We start from the raw sequence: 14,495 nt of genomic DNA on the forward strand, positions 1-14,495 counted from the left end.
GAAGGGCGAAGGTTTGGAGCTTGAAGAGGAGACCGGAATGCCATACGCGGTCATATGCGCGTTCGAGGTCAAGAGAGAGGAAGATTGCGGAGCGACGGGAATTGAGCTGTTCGGAAAGGAGATGAGTGAGGTGAAGGAGAAGATCGTCGGAAGAGAAGGACGGCCGAAAGCCACACTGGGTAACGGGGAGGAGGCGGTGCTGGCGGAGATGCTGGTGGATGCGGCGGGTGAGGATGTATTCCAGGACCTTGCTGAAGACCGAGGTAAGGCTGATGGGACGGTAGGAGGAGACGGCGGACGGCGGTTTGCCAGGTTTGAGGAACATGAGGATACGAGAGGTTTTCCACAGGTCGGGGTAGTAACCAGTGGACAGGACTACATTGTAGAGCCTGGCCAGGGTGGAGAGGAAAGAGACAGGAGCTTCACGAAGGTGACGGTAGGTGACACGATCGTGACCAGGAGCGGTGTTTCGTTTGGTGCGGAGTGTAGTAATGAGATCCTGTGTAGTGATGGGGGCATTAAGTTCCGTGTGCGGAATGTTGTCCAAGTACTGGAAACCAGGAGCGAGGGGAGGGACAGAGGTGTCAGTTCGATCGCGGATATCTGGGAAGAGGGAGTAATCGAACCGGGGATCATCAGGGATGGAAAACACATCGGACAGGTAGGAGGCAAAGTGGTTGGCCTTACTAAGGGCGTCAGGGAAGGGGCGGTCATCGTGGAGAAGAGGATAGTAGGGGGAGGGCTTAGTTCCGGTAAGGCGACGGAAGGCGGTCCAGAACTTGGACGAGTTTATAGGGAGGGTAGCATTTAAACGGGTGCATGTCTGTCGCCAGTCCCGGCGTTTCTTAGCCGCGAGCAAATTTCGAATGTGTCGCTGTAGTTGCCGGTGGCGTCGTAGTGTGTCCGGGTCACGCGTGTGGAGGAAGGCACGGTAGAGACGACGGGATTCACGGAGGAGGAGGACGGCCTGTGGGGGCAAGGTAGGACGGTGGGGGTGGATGGCAACAGTAGGGACGTGGGCCTCCACGGCCTCAGACAAGGTCTGCTGGAGAAAGGAGGCGGCATGGGAGACATCATCGGGACGGCGGTAGGCGAGAGGGTGGCTGTCGACCCGAGTGGAGAGGGTATCCCGGTAGGCATCCCAGTTGGCACGGGAATAGTCATGGATGTACTTGGGGGGAGGGTCATGACGAGGGTCGGGGCGGGGGCGACGACCGTCGGAAATGGTGAGGAGGACAGGGAGATGGTCACTACCAATAGGCTCCAGGACATCCACCGTAATGCGACCAAGGAGGTTGGGGGAGGAAAGAATAACATCGGGAGTGGAATTGGATTCGGGGCGGGTGTGCTGGGGGATGGGGATGAGGTCGCCTTGAAGGGAGGAGAGGAACCGATGCCACCGCCGTAACTGGGCAGCGGAGCGGCTATGGATGTTGAGGTCGGCGGCGATCACATAGGAGGAGAAGGTACGGTCGATGTGGGAGAGGAAGTCGAAAGGAAGAGGGGCGTTGGGGCGGACATAAATGGTGGCACAGGTAACGGTAAGGCTGGGGAAGAAGAGACTAAGGATCAGGTGTTCGGTGGGGTCGGGAAGGAGAGGTTGGAGCCGAACGGGGATCTGGCGGTGGTGGCCAATGGCAACTCCGCCACGCGCGACTGGGAGGGGATTATCGGAGCGGTGGAGGAGATAGGGGGAGGTGTGGATGGAGTGGTGGGGTTGGAGGAAGGTTTCATTGAGGAGGAAGGCATCCACACGGTGGGTAGCAAGGGTGTGCAGGAAGAGGTTCTTGTTGGCGGGAAGGGAGTGGATATTGTTGAATAGGATACGATGCTGTCGCGCCATGATAAGGATTTAAACGAGGGTGTCAAGGCGGGAGAAGGTGAAATGGGCCTGGTTATTGGAATAGGTGGCGTACATTTTAAGATGGAATATGGAACGGAGGGAGATCTGTTGGAGGGTGTGGGGGCGCTGAAAAGGATGGACGTTTTGGAGGACAATGGTGAGGAACCTGATGATGTCCTCAGCAGTGGGGGGGGGGGACGAAGGGAATTGCCAGGAGGGGTGGGGGCGTCCAGGGGACGGACAGGTACGGTGAGTTCAGGGGTGGTGGGAGGGGGTCGGGCTTTGCACTTTTGGGAGTAGGTAGGGTGGGGGAGGCTGCAGGTATTACAGGAGGGAGGGGATTGGAGGTTGGGGCACTGCCGGAGGAAGTGCGCTTGTCGACAGTGCGGGCAGGTGGGAGCCTCGCGGCACTCTGCTGTGGTATGTGCATTGTAGCGCAGACACCTCTGACAGCGCAGGGATTGAGGGGGGGAACGGGAGGGGTCTACCTTGTACCGCTGATTGAAGAGGAGGGCACCCTCCTTCAGGAGACGGTCGATGGAGGGGGCGTCTTCAGAGAAGACCCGCATAAGGCGGGTGGGGCCAGTCGCGTTAAAAATGCGGCGGACCGCCCGCACCTCCAGGGTGGGATGGGCCTTCAGCTCCGCCAACACCTCCTCCTCCGTGATCGACGGACTAAGCCGAGTGATCACGGCGGTGAGGGTCGGCGGGCGACGCGGGGGTTGGGGTTGGCGGGTAGGAGATGGGGAGGGAGCAGGGGTGAGGGAGGCGTTAGGACCAAAACGGGTGATGGGGAGGCGGGAGAGGATGTCAGTATGGAGGGTGGGGCTGGGGGAGGAGATAAGGACAGAATCCCGTCTGGGAGTAAGGAGAGATATGGGGGCGCCAGGGAAATGTTGGCGGAGGAGGAGGGAGAGATTCCGGGCCTCGAGGAAGGAAGGATCGGGACGGGACAGGAGATATTTGTAGAGACCGGGCGGGGAGGAGGAGGAGGAGGGAGCGGGGCCTGGTGGGGAGACGTCCATGGCATTTTGGGGTGGGGATGGGGGGCGGGGTGGAGCCTTTTTAGGAGCAGAGGAAGTGGGGGCGCCACTAGGGCGTTTGACAGCGGCAGATGGGCGGGCGGTGATAAGAGGGACGGGAACGATGGGGAGGTGGCGGGAAGGGACAGGTCCCGGCACGGACGCAGCAGTCGGCGCCGGAGATAATGACTGTGACGGTGCAGGCGAAGGTGGCAGTGATGGTGAAGGCGACGATGATGACGGTGGTGGTGGCGGCGGCGATGGCGATGGCTATGGCGATGGCGACGGGGAGAGCTGGGCGTGGGCAGTGGCCCGACGGGCCACCACCCGAGCCGGAGCTGCAGTGACAGGCTGGGGGAGTGGGGGGAAGGGATCAGAACGAGAGGAAGAAGCGGGAGAGGGGGCGACAAAGAGCGAGGGCGAAGGGATAGAGAGGAGGGGAGGGATGGAAGGAGGGGGGTGGGACTGGGCACACCAAGTGATAGTGGTGGAGGCGGCGGAAGGGGACGTATATACGATGGCGGTGGTGGTAGTAGTGACGGTGGTGGTGGGGGCGGACATGACGACAAGGAGAAGAAAGAAAAAACACAACACGAAAGGGACAGGACACACTGGGGGATGACGGACGGCGACGGCGACGGCGGACGGCGGACGGCGGGAGGCAGGAACGCTGCTGCCGCGGACGGGGCCGGGGCGGCGGCGGCGGCTGCTGCTGCTGCTGCTGCTGCTGCTGCTGCTGCTGCTGCTGGCTGGACTGCCGCTGCCTGGACTGCTGCTGGCACCAGAGGGCTGGCTGGCTGGCTGGCTGACTGCGGGACCACTGCTGCAGGCCGGAACTGGGAACTGCTGCTGCTGCTGCTGCTGCTGCTGCTGCTGCTGCTGGGCTCGGCTGGCTGGCATCTGCAAAACCTAACACTTCGATAAGCGCGAGAAGTGCACTATCGAAGGGCGGTAACCTTTCGGTGTACCGCCGGAGATGGCTATGTATGAGTAGAGTTGTAAACTATATGCATTTGTCACGAACCATGGGAACGAGTATTAAATATTCTTGGAATAAGTAGTGTCAACCATTGTTCGCTTATATAAAGGTCTTTAAAGAACAAGAGATATACAGTTGTTAATTTGAGCTCTACTTCAAATACTTCCCGACTTGACGTCAAAATGCGAAATAAACGTGACTGCCAGCTGTCGGTTGCTACTGGATGGCGAACGGCGGCCACACAGCTGTTGCCTGTCGTCGCCAACAGATGGCAGCGCGGTAGTCAATGTTTTGCTCATGGCAGTACGTGTTTGTTAACTCTGTAGTATTAACACATGATTAACACCTGTATTCAAGACGTCGACCTCTTTACAGTTTCATTGTAAGTAGAATATAGACTTAGTATTATACACACTCAGTGTTAAAACTGCAATTACGTATATCGAGAAGAGAAAATTAGGACTGAGGGGAAAATGACAAATGTAAATGTTCGTTATCCTGTCACAAAATTTATTCCAAACTACTTTACAGTTGAAAACTTTCTCTTTTTACTGTTAGTACCGTTATGGAGAAACATAACACCCTACTTTTACTACCGGTACACACTAACTAATTCTGTAGTCTGTGTGATCTACCTTACTACAAGACAACTCCCTTAGGTAGCAGTCTCTTTAAATTGCATCACCAGGAAATTTCTCTGGGAAGAGCATCTCATGAAGCTGTGTTCATGTTCTTTAGACATCAAGTTTTTAGCTGCCAAATAAGTAAAAATAACAGCATTAATAACCTCATTATTATGACAATACGACCTATTTCTGTTCGTGTTTCTTATATGTCCATCATTTTCTATTACTAAAAGACTTTTATCTAGCTCTAAATATGTTTTAGATGTCTCACATCTCAGCTTCTTAAGAACAGATCTGGCATAATACCCTCATGAGTATGTGAAAACAGGCAAGTATTCCTGAACAGACTGAATTTGTTCCTCACTGAAATAGATTATACCATAAATGTTTGTTGGAGGTAAAGTCACATCATCTTCACAGTCAGTTATAAAAGAATCTGAATCTATTCCAACTTCTCCAAGAGCAGATGATGGAATTTTCAGGGACAGCAGCGTCTGAATCCTAACCTTGAATTGAATGTCAAAATCTGTCACAAGATACCAATCATTGAGATCCTTCCACTGTTCGCTATTTCCCAAATCTCGCTTCTACAGCATCTGTCTGAACATTTCATGGCAAAACATATTTAAAATTCGTGTCCTCGCTGCAGTACTTGGTCATCTCTAGACTGCAAATTAGAGGTGGCAAAAAATAACGTAACTGATAGAAATAACCGGTTACTGAGAAGTAACGATTACTGCGATAACCGTTCCTCTGATTCTGGCAGTTATTTCAATAACTGTTTAGTGTCAACAGTGCCTCGTGCCATCTGTTGACCGAAGATCGTACTGCGCATTTGGAAGGCGTTCTATAGACCATGGGAATAACTGTGAGACTGCGCGCCATCTGTTGATAAGAACTATGTACTATTTCGTGGGCCTTCGTTACTTTTAGCATAAACAATTAAATAAAGTTAATATCCGAGCCGTGGCTGATAGGAGCTGCAGTACAGGCATTAACAAGTACAGTCGATCCCTTGAGCCACCGCCTTACGTGTTAATTTAGCTTGGACGCGTAGTACAAGGAAAGTTACTAAGGAATTCGAGCGACTATGGAAATAACTGTCAGAGACCGGTATTCTCCTCTGGCAGTTATCGTTATTGGCTCGTAGTTTTAGTTCTCTGGCAGTTATCAGGCTACCACCACAGGTAACGTGGAAGCTGGTAACGGAATAACTGTGTGTCTAGACGTTCCTGACTCGGTGACTCCAGTTAAAGGTCGTAGTTCCAGGTGATATTTCCAGAGAGGATAGTAACTGGAGCGAACAAATATTTTCGTACTGCTACGGAAATGACGGTGGGCCATTGGGGAGAGGGGATAGCAAATAACGCGAAGAGGTCGAGGACAAGCGAAATGTGGTCATATTTCGAAACTCTTGATCGAGAGTCTGCGAAATGTACTTTGAATGAATGAATGAATGAAATTTTATTGTCGTTTAGCTATTACAGCAATTGACAAAGTCAAGTTACATATATACAAGTTATACAGCATATATACATGGGGAATTTAAAAAAACATCTTCAGAAATCACATTTAATTGTGAATTTCTCTTCACAAATACCTTCGGAGCTAGATTTGGGTGAGTAATGAAAAAAATATATTTATTGCAATTACGGTTATTTCAGTGCATGCATAATCATTTATTTTTTATTTTATTAATTTTTTTAAAAAATAAGAGCATGCTATACAGTGTGGTGCTTTGTTCATTTTTACACGCGAGTTTTCATTTGCCGTGACTACTTAAGCTGTCACCACCGCACCTGTTTGCCTTGACATTTTCAAACATTAAATTATGTTGCATATGGTGCCGGAATACTTAATCATTTAATTGGAAGTTATTGTTGGAGGTGTAATAACGATAGTGCTAATAAAATGCCACTGTGTGATATATGAACAGTCATCTCGCAATTATTAGTAACTAATCGGATAGCAGATTGTATCAGTGCTCATTCCTGTGATTCATTTGTTTTTAACCCTGACGATGCCGGGGGGGGGGGGGGAGGGGGGAATTAGATACTGTTTCATATTTTAAAATTTTGAAAAGGAAAATTGTTTTTAATGGAGTCTTCAACTGAATTCCATAAATGTTTTAAATTTTGTGGTTAAACGTAACCCAAAAATTTGACACGTTAATAGTACATGTGACTTTCCACAGTGACAGTCATACTGAATATTTTGAAGTTCAGGGCCCTACTTATACATCAGTATTTGTTTAAAATATATGTCAACAACAATTAAGATTTTTTTTAGGGTGGAAATACAGTACCCTCCCTTCCCCCCCAATACACATTATTGAAAATGTGTTGGTGTTGCTAGGATTAAAGAAGAAACTTGAAGCTATAGTCATTACTAAAACTGAGTCAATTGTCAACTTGTATGAAGTAAATATTCAAGCTGCAAATACCATGTAGAATACTGTACGCAAACATTGTAATATATATCACCAAAAATAATATGGCATCATTTCTATTGTGCTTATGCTGATACGAAACCTTTTTTTTCTGTAGGTGAAACCCTTCCTGTGGAGAGGTGATCCTTGGCACCAGTAGTGTGGAAGAGGAGCGAGAGGCACACCAACACCAGCAGATGAGTCTCCGTTTAATACTTGGGATATTATAACAGTAAGGTAATTCTAGTTTGGGTACATTTTTGGCAGATTTGATCTCCCCCTTAAAATGGAGATATAACTGTAGGGCATAGCATATATTTGTTATGCTGCATTAAGAGTACTAGTGGTTTTTTGTTGAAGTGTTTAATGTATATTGTCGGTCAGTAAGTCAGAGCACTTTGTTCCAGTTATAGCTCCGATAGTCTTCCAGCAGCAGCAAATGTTACACAGTCCTATAGAGGCAAACTTGAAGTATAAGGTAATAGTGTTTTGCATACAATGGCAAACTTGACCTTTCGCTTAAAATGGAGGTACATTTGCACTGAGTTTAATGTTATGACACATGAATGGATTACCAGTGATGTATATGTAAAGACTGGAATTTGTAACTTAGAACTTAATTTCAGTATCGGCTTTGAAATTTGGTCACTGGATACAACTATATTATCTTTCATGTTGATAGCAGCAATCATCAGATTGCAATCCAGTTAAGTACCTGTGAGGCATGAGATGTCAAAAATACTTGTGGGTTATTGGTAGCCTGTGTCAAGGCATGTGGCACCTCAAAGTTTGTAAGTACAGTAGCATTTTGTTTTCTGCTTTACTTAAAAACTGGTAGCTGTAGCACCCATTCTGACATTCAATTATTTTGAATTTCAAGTTTCTTAAAATGATACTGACATCAGTTTAACACTAATCCGTATATTATTGTTAATATATGCAGCTATTTTCCTCAGATGTTAACTGAAATTGTTTTATTGTTATGATAACAACATTTCAGCCTTTGCAAACTTGCAGTATAGGTTACCTGCTGCGAAATATTTACTGGAAGAAATGGTTTCTTGAATAGGACCGAAAGGAAAACCATTGAAAATGCCAAACGTGAATTGGTGAAACATCTTGTGCTCAATACTAAATTTCATTTGCAAAACACGGAAGTATTCTAGAAAGGGTGCCAGAAATGGAAGAGTATAATTTTTATTAAATCGGGCATTAAATGTAAGTAGGTTGGAGTACAGAAAGGGTGCAACTGGCCTTCCCCACTGTAGCCTGATGTGCTCCAACATGCATTTGTACTGATGTGCAGGTGGTTATAACACTAGTATCAAACTGCATGGTACCCGCTTACTAATGTGACCTACCCTTGCATGATCTTCTGCAGACAGCAAGAAATCCGCTACTGCTCTTACTACCTGTCCAACAGTTGTGGAGGATTTTTTCCCCTTGGTGCTTGACATGACATGTTTTGCCCTCTGCCCTTAAAATCTCAATTCTTGTTACATTTTTCATCCATTTTCTATCTCCTGATGGACCTGTATTGATTAAAAAACTAATCAAAAAAACTAATCACTGCAGAGGTGATTGTAGAACTTTTGCTAGTGGCAGTGTGGAGGGGCTCCACTCTTTAAAAAATAAAATTACATTGTGGGACATGGAATTATTATTAGATGCTTTCATGGACATTTTGTTTACTGAAAAAGTCAGTCATTATCTGAGGTATTTAAATGTTAACTTCAAATCTAAAACTGCATCAAAAGATAAATTTCAGTAAGTCTTTAACAAGTTTCAGTATGTTGCTTCACATGCTGGACCCTCCAACTATAAAAAACAGTGTTTTGCAGAGAACAGCTATTCAGATGTTAACATCCCAGAATTTGTGTAGAAGATATCCCTTACATTGTTAGTTTCATTGTGGTCACACTCTACAGTGTAGTGTTATCAGCATACATATAGAAGTTTGAAGAACATATTAAACTAATTGCTAGACATGCCTTAAGTGAATATGTTTACTACTAATATGAGTCAGCTAAGTAGTTGCTGCAAGTTTTTATGTTGTTTCTAAAGTGTCTTTAGACAAGGATATTTCTGCTGTTTCCTGTTCTTCTGTTTCAGATAACTACTCATATATGCAGCAACTGCTGAAGCAGCCTCTGGCAGTTTATTGAAGTTCCGTGAACAAAGTGTTGTGTGGTCTGTTTGTGTAAAGTGATAAAGAAAAATGTTAAAGTGTAATTGCATATGTAATTGTGTATATATTTAATCATTATTTTTGCTAGTTGTAAGATCTATTTTCATGTAAATCAGAACATTGTATAATAGGTAACAACTGAATGAGGCAGTGTAGCTATTAACAGCACTGACCTCATATTCGGGAGGATGGGGTTCGCTCTGTCTGGCCATCCTGGATCGCTAAGGCAAATGCCGGGATGGTTCCTTCATCAAGGCCACGGCTGACCACCTGTCCCGCCCTTAAAGAGATCCTTTAAACATTGTGTGTATACCCATATTTTGAATTATTGATGTTTGTTGTATTATGTTGAGATATTCTTGGATGAAATAAAAAAAGTTTATACATTTGTATTTGTGGTCGCATGTTAAATTACTGAGAAAATTGCAGTGATTATGGCACCGAATTTCCATTCAGGTGCATTGGGATCCTTCACCTGTTTGAACATCCTGATTTACATTTTATTTGGGTTCCCTAAATTCCTTTAGGCAAATACTTTTGTTGGTTCCACTGAATAGGCCATGGCAGATTACCTGCCATGTCCTATCTGAGTTTCTGCTCAGTCTCTTGACATGTTAACTATTTATTCATTCTCTTTATAATGCTGCAATGTTTTAAGTGTTCCATATCATTGTGAAAAAGTCAGAATAAAATTGATCATTTCACATGTACATACATTTGTGTTGGTTACCATTTTTTATTTTAACTTATCTTCCTTTTGTTCCCTGTACTCTTAAGTAATTTGTTAAAAACCCATGAGGTCAAAGACGAGCACTTACTACCATTTTAGGATATATTTTATGTACAAATAAGGTAATCTGTCATGTGGCCTGGTAATGTCTTTGTTGAGGTGATATTACTGTCTCATGAACATAGGTGTCTTACATAGAACATACAGAAATTAAATAGCTGTGCAGTAATCTTGTACGAATATATTTTAATTTTGGGGCAGGATAGGAAACTCATCTCAAGTGATACATGTATCATCTACCTTCTCAAGAAATGTCAAAATTTGTGGCACTACTGTGAGCACAAACACTTGCTGTCTCATACATAGTATGGAAAGCTATGAAGTGTAGTAGTGTGTATGCAACATGTTAATACTTTCTAGGGATTTTAAACTTACTGAAATGCCTTGAGTATCGGCAGTGATCTAAAAATGGAACATAGTTGAGTATCTTCTCCAAGTATACCCCATCACTAATGCTTGGTAGCATCATGATGAATAAGTGCCAGTGCTGTATCAGGTCAACTTGAATACAAAGAAACTTATGTAATTTGGTGAGACTTAGCTTTGTGGCATTAGCGAGAGAAAAATGAGTTTTCTTAATTTGTACACATCCATTGCAAATAGGCTTTTTCTCATTTAATTAATTTTTGGCCACTGACTTTGAAACATTTTATACATAGTTTGGAGCATATCACTTTTATGTGGGAACAGTGTACACTTCAAACATAGGTATTGCAATTGAAGCATTTCACGGAGGTATATTTGGCATGAATACAATATGCTTACAACAATAATCACGTCAGATACATATTTACTTACATTTGGGCCTATTAGCACTTGTGCATACTACATGAACGTTTTTGAATAAAATATGCTTTTTTGTTTTCAAAGAGCTCAAGTCAGTTCATTTTCTACTATGTTAAGCAACACTGAAAAACTCTGTTAGGTGCACTCATTGCTACGTTGAGGTCGTTATATGCAAGACTTAGCCCTTCATTTTGAGTGCTCATCTTGTCTTGTTCATGAATTAGTCTTACCTATTCAGACAGTTAACTGTCATGATATTAAACTGCAAAAAGATCAAAGCAGGCAGCTGGCATTGACAGAAGAAGTGTTTCGAAAGGATTCGTGTTATTGCCTCGTGTGAGACAGAAAAAAAAAGCAAAACATGGAATCGACAGGTAAAGCATTCCCCAGGAAAGGAAATTTTGTATTTCCTATAGATGAATATCTTAACAGGGACTGGTAGAGTAACTTAAGTAAAAAGTATTATTTCAGTTTTGACAGCACTTTACTGCAACAGACAAGATCAGATTTCTGAAAACTTACTGCAAATTTGTATTACCTACACAATACCATTAATTCATACTCTCACAATCTGGATATACAAAGAAGAATTGTATAAAATGAGTGAAAAGGTATTGTAATGACATCTGAGACATTAAGCCTTATGAGTTGTTAATCAATCATTCAGCACTGGAATTCTGTATACAATAATGCCAAACATGACAGATACACAACAAACTGAAGGCTTGGGCATATGCATTAGTCATTCTCCCACCACAAAATCAAAACCCTCACTGTAGATTAGATTAACTTGTTTTTGTCCCAGAGACCCAAAAATGAGATGATTCTCATGGATGTGCAACATGTCAAAGTATAACATAAAGCATTTGAATATAATACTTACCACCATCATCATCTGTCATGAGATTGTCAAAATATGTGAATATATTGCAGTAAACTGGAGCTGCTAATATGTACAGTATTAATATACTGCCAGAACAAAACATAGTTATGCACTTTTAATAAATGTATCACACACAGAATACCTGATCTTGACTGTTGTGACCAAGTGCTGTCAAAACTGAAATATGCTGGTAGCAGAATTTTTACTTAAGCTGGTCTAACAGTCCCTGTTAAGATATTCATATATAAAGTAGAAGTTGCCTATCAAAAAGTATTTCAAACTCTCAGTAAACCGTGATTTATTTGAAACAAAGTTTTTAATGGTTGCTGGCAGTTTATTGAAAATGTGTGTTCTTGAATGTTGAACCCCTTTCTGGTCCAAGGTAAGTGATTTTAGATCTTTATGCAGATAGCTGTTCTTATTCCTAGTATTGATACTATGTATTGTGCTATTGGTTGGAAATACTTGCAACAAATTTCATTAAAGAATAAATATACTATAAAGCAGTGGTTAGAATATGAAGTTCCTTGAACAGGTTTCTACATGGTGTTCTTGAATTTATACCACAAACGATTTTTATTAGGCCTACATGCTTTTACATGCTAAATACTTTTGCTCCGTTGATGAGTTACCTCAGAATATGATCCCTTATGACATAACAGAATAAAATTATGTAAACTTTTTTACATTTGTGTCTCCTACATCTGACACCATTCTCACTGCAAATACAGATTTGTTTAGGAGCTTTAGCAATTCTGTGGTAAGCCCTCCAACTGAATTTATTATCGAGTTATAATCCCAGAAATTTAACACTGTCAATCTTTTCGATCTGCATGTCTTTACATGTTATGGGATTACAGAACCTTACGTCACGGGTCAAAGCAGACGGGTGGAATCAGACGCTTCCATTCATCCTATGTTATACACATGCTGCAGATGGAGAAATCGAGCAGTTTTCCAACTAGCGTACTCACACATTCAACCATATGACTATCTTGTAGAGGAGTGAACGAATCTTTCACATTACGTATAATATTTTTGTGTTTTATTACGAGGCAGTACACTTATTCTATTAAGTAAACAACACAAGAAATTAAGCTTCGAATTTAACCTAAAGTATTCAGTTTATATATTTCTTCAAACTTAAAAACGCACGTTGTTAACATTTTACTTAAACAGCGCTGTGGCGAAGTTCCGCGTACTTTCTGTTGCAGCTGCGAGGATAATATTTCTAATAGCGACCGATAACCTACATACATATAATCTAAAACACTAATAATCGTTCTAACATCAACTAAAATGTACCCGGAGTTAATAAGCTGAGGTTATGACATGATTCATACGACATTCCTGCTATTTCACACTACTCGCAGTTATACTGATAACTAAACTGATGGATTCCTACTATGTCGTTATTTAACTGTCGGAGTTATCGGTATTCGCTAGCGAAAAATAACTTGGCAGTTATTAATAACCGTTAACGATAACGGTTATCAAAGAATAACTGGAACTGTGATAACGGTTACTCCAGAATAACCGTTTGGCCCACCTCTACCGCAAATGGTATCTGATATGGCCAAATGTGTGCTATTGGATAAATCAAATGTGTGTTCAGGACGACATTTCCATATATCCAACCACGATGAAAAACTTTCTAAATACCTGATATTTTTCTCGCTTGTTCCGGAAAGTGGTTTCTGCAGTGCATCCTTGAAAGGGATAATCTACCAGGACATCAAACATTTAGAATATTCCACCATGTACAAATTAATTTTGATGAATTTAGCAGTGCTCTCAAAACTTTCAGCAAGATAATGTTCCTCCAAGGCTAACAAACCTCGATAAGCGATCTCACTGAAACTATTAAGCACAGGTTTGGCATTTTGTTGCTCAATGTTGCTTTTATAAAGAGCCTTTAAATTAAGTTTGTTGGCAGATTTTATTATCTCTGTATGCACTCCATCATGTAGCTTTTTAACTGCAGAGAACTTGGTCACTAGCAGTTGTATACTTTCTGAAATTGTTTCAAACTGTGGGTACTTTATTTTCTCATCAGTATCTTTCTTACTGATTCAGTTGTTTCTGACACATTTTAATATGTGAACAGAACATAAATCACAAAGATGGGTTTTGTGTCATCACAAGGGTGTTTGTAAAAATTTGACAGTTGAGAAGGGGAATGATGTGGCTCATGTGTTAATTGAAATCTTATCACTAACAACACAGGCTAATTAAAACAAATTGCGTGTAGTCTATGAAATATTTTCTTAATTACAGTGAAGAGTTCTTCACCATTTACGTTCCTAACTGGAGATATAAAAACCTGAGCACTACTTGCCACAATTTTAGAACTGAACCCAGTTTCCAAAATGTTACCTCCTGTGTAGTCCAAATAGTGTTTCAAGTGAATTTTGTCAACCATTAGTGAAACAACATAATCTGATTCACAAAGGAACTGTATCTTCTGTTTTGTACAACAGAAAATTGCCACCTAGATACACACCTGCTCGCTGTGTTTCAAAATATGGACTAATCTTATTCAGTGTATTAAGACAGGGTAGCACAAGACACTGGTGATACTGAAAATAAAATCCTACATAATATAATATAATCTAGCTAATATCTGTAATGTTTCTTTTGTTCAACCATTAAATTCACTTCCTCACATAAGAAATTAATGTTGCTACTTTCAGTTTCTTCAAAACAATTTACCATATTTTCAAATATTTGGTTATGAATAGCGAGTGGTCTGTTGTGAACTATCATCATTCTTTCTGGTGAAATTTCCCAAGTTATCAATAAAGTCAAGCACGTCTTTTAAATGGTTTACAGTTACTGGGAAACTACTTGTACCAAGTTTTGTGGTTTCACTTTTACCAACTGCATATTCTGGTCAGTATTTATTATAACAAAGCTCTCACTAAGTTAAGTGATTAATATTGAAATAAGA

General features: G+C 42.5%; 1 long non-coding RNA gene across 4 annotated transcripts; it reads left to right on the forward strand.

The window, feature by feature from the left end:
• The first annotated feature begins 4,128 nt into the window (after nt 1-4,128).
• On the forward strand, nt 4,129-9,478 carry LOC126213368 (uncharacterized). 4 transcript variants are annotated; one of them, XR_007541150.1, is made up of 5 exons: nt 4,129-4,226; nt 7,017-7,135; nt 7,306-7,428; nt 7,525-7,689; nt 9,011-9,478. It is a non-coding gene; the product is annotated as an uncharacterized LOC126213368 (long non-coding RNA). The 4 variants fall into 4 exon arrangements; XR_007541152.1 differs by lacking the exon at nt 9,011-9,478 and adding an exon at nt 7,899-8,448; XR_007541151.1 differs by lacking the exon at nt 9,011-9,478 and having other exon boundaries at nt 7,512-7,886.
• The last annotated feature ends 5,017 nt before the right edge of the window (nt 9,479-14,495 follow it).

This window comes from Schistocerca nitens, chromosome 11 (genome assembly GCF_023898315.1).
Source record: "Schistocerca nitens isolate TAMUIC-IGC-003100 chromosome 11, iqSchNite1.1, whole genome shotgun sequence".
NCBI classification, from domain to species: domain Eukaryota; kingdom Metazoa; phylum Arthropoda; class Insecta; order Orthoptera; family Acrididae; genus Schistocerca; species Schistocerca nitens.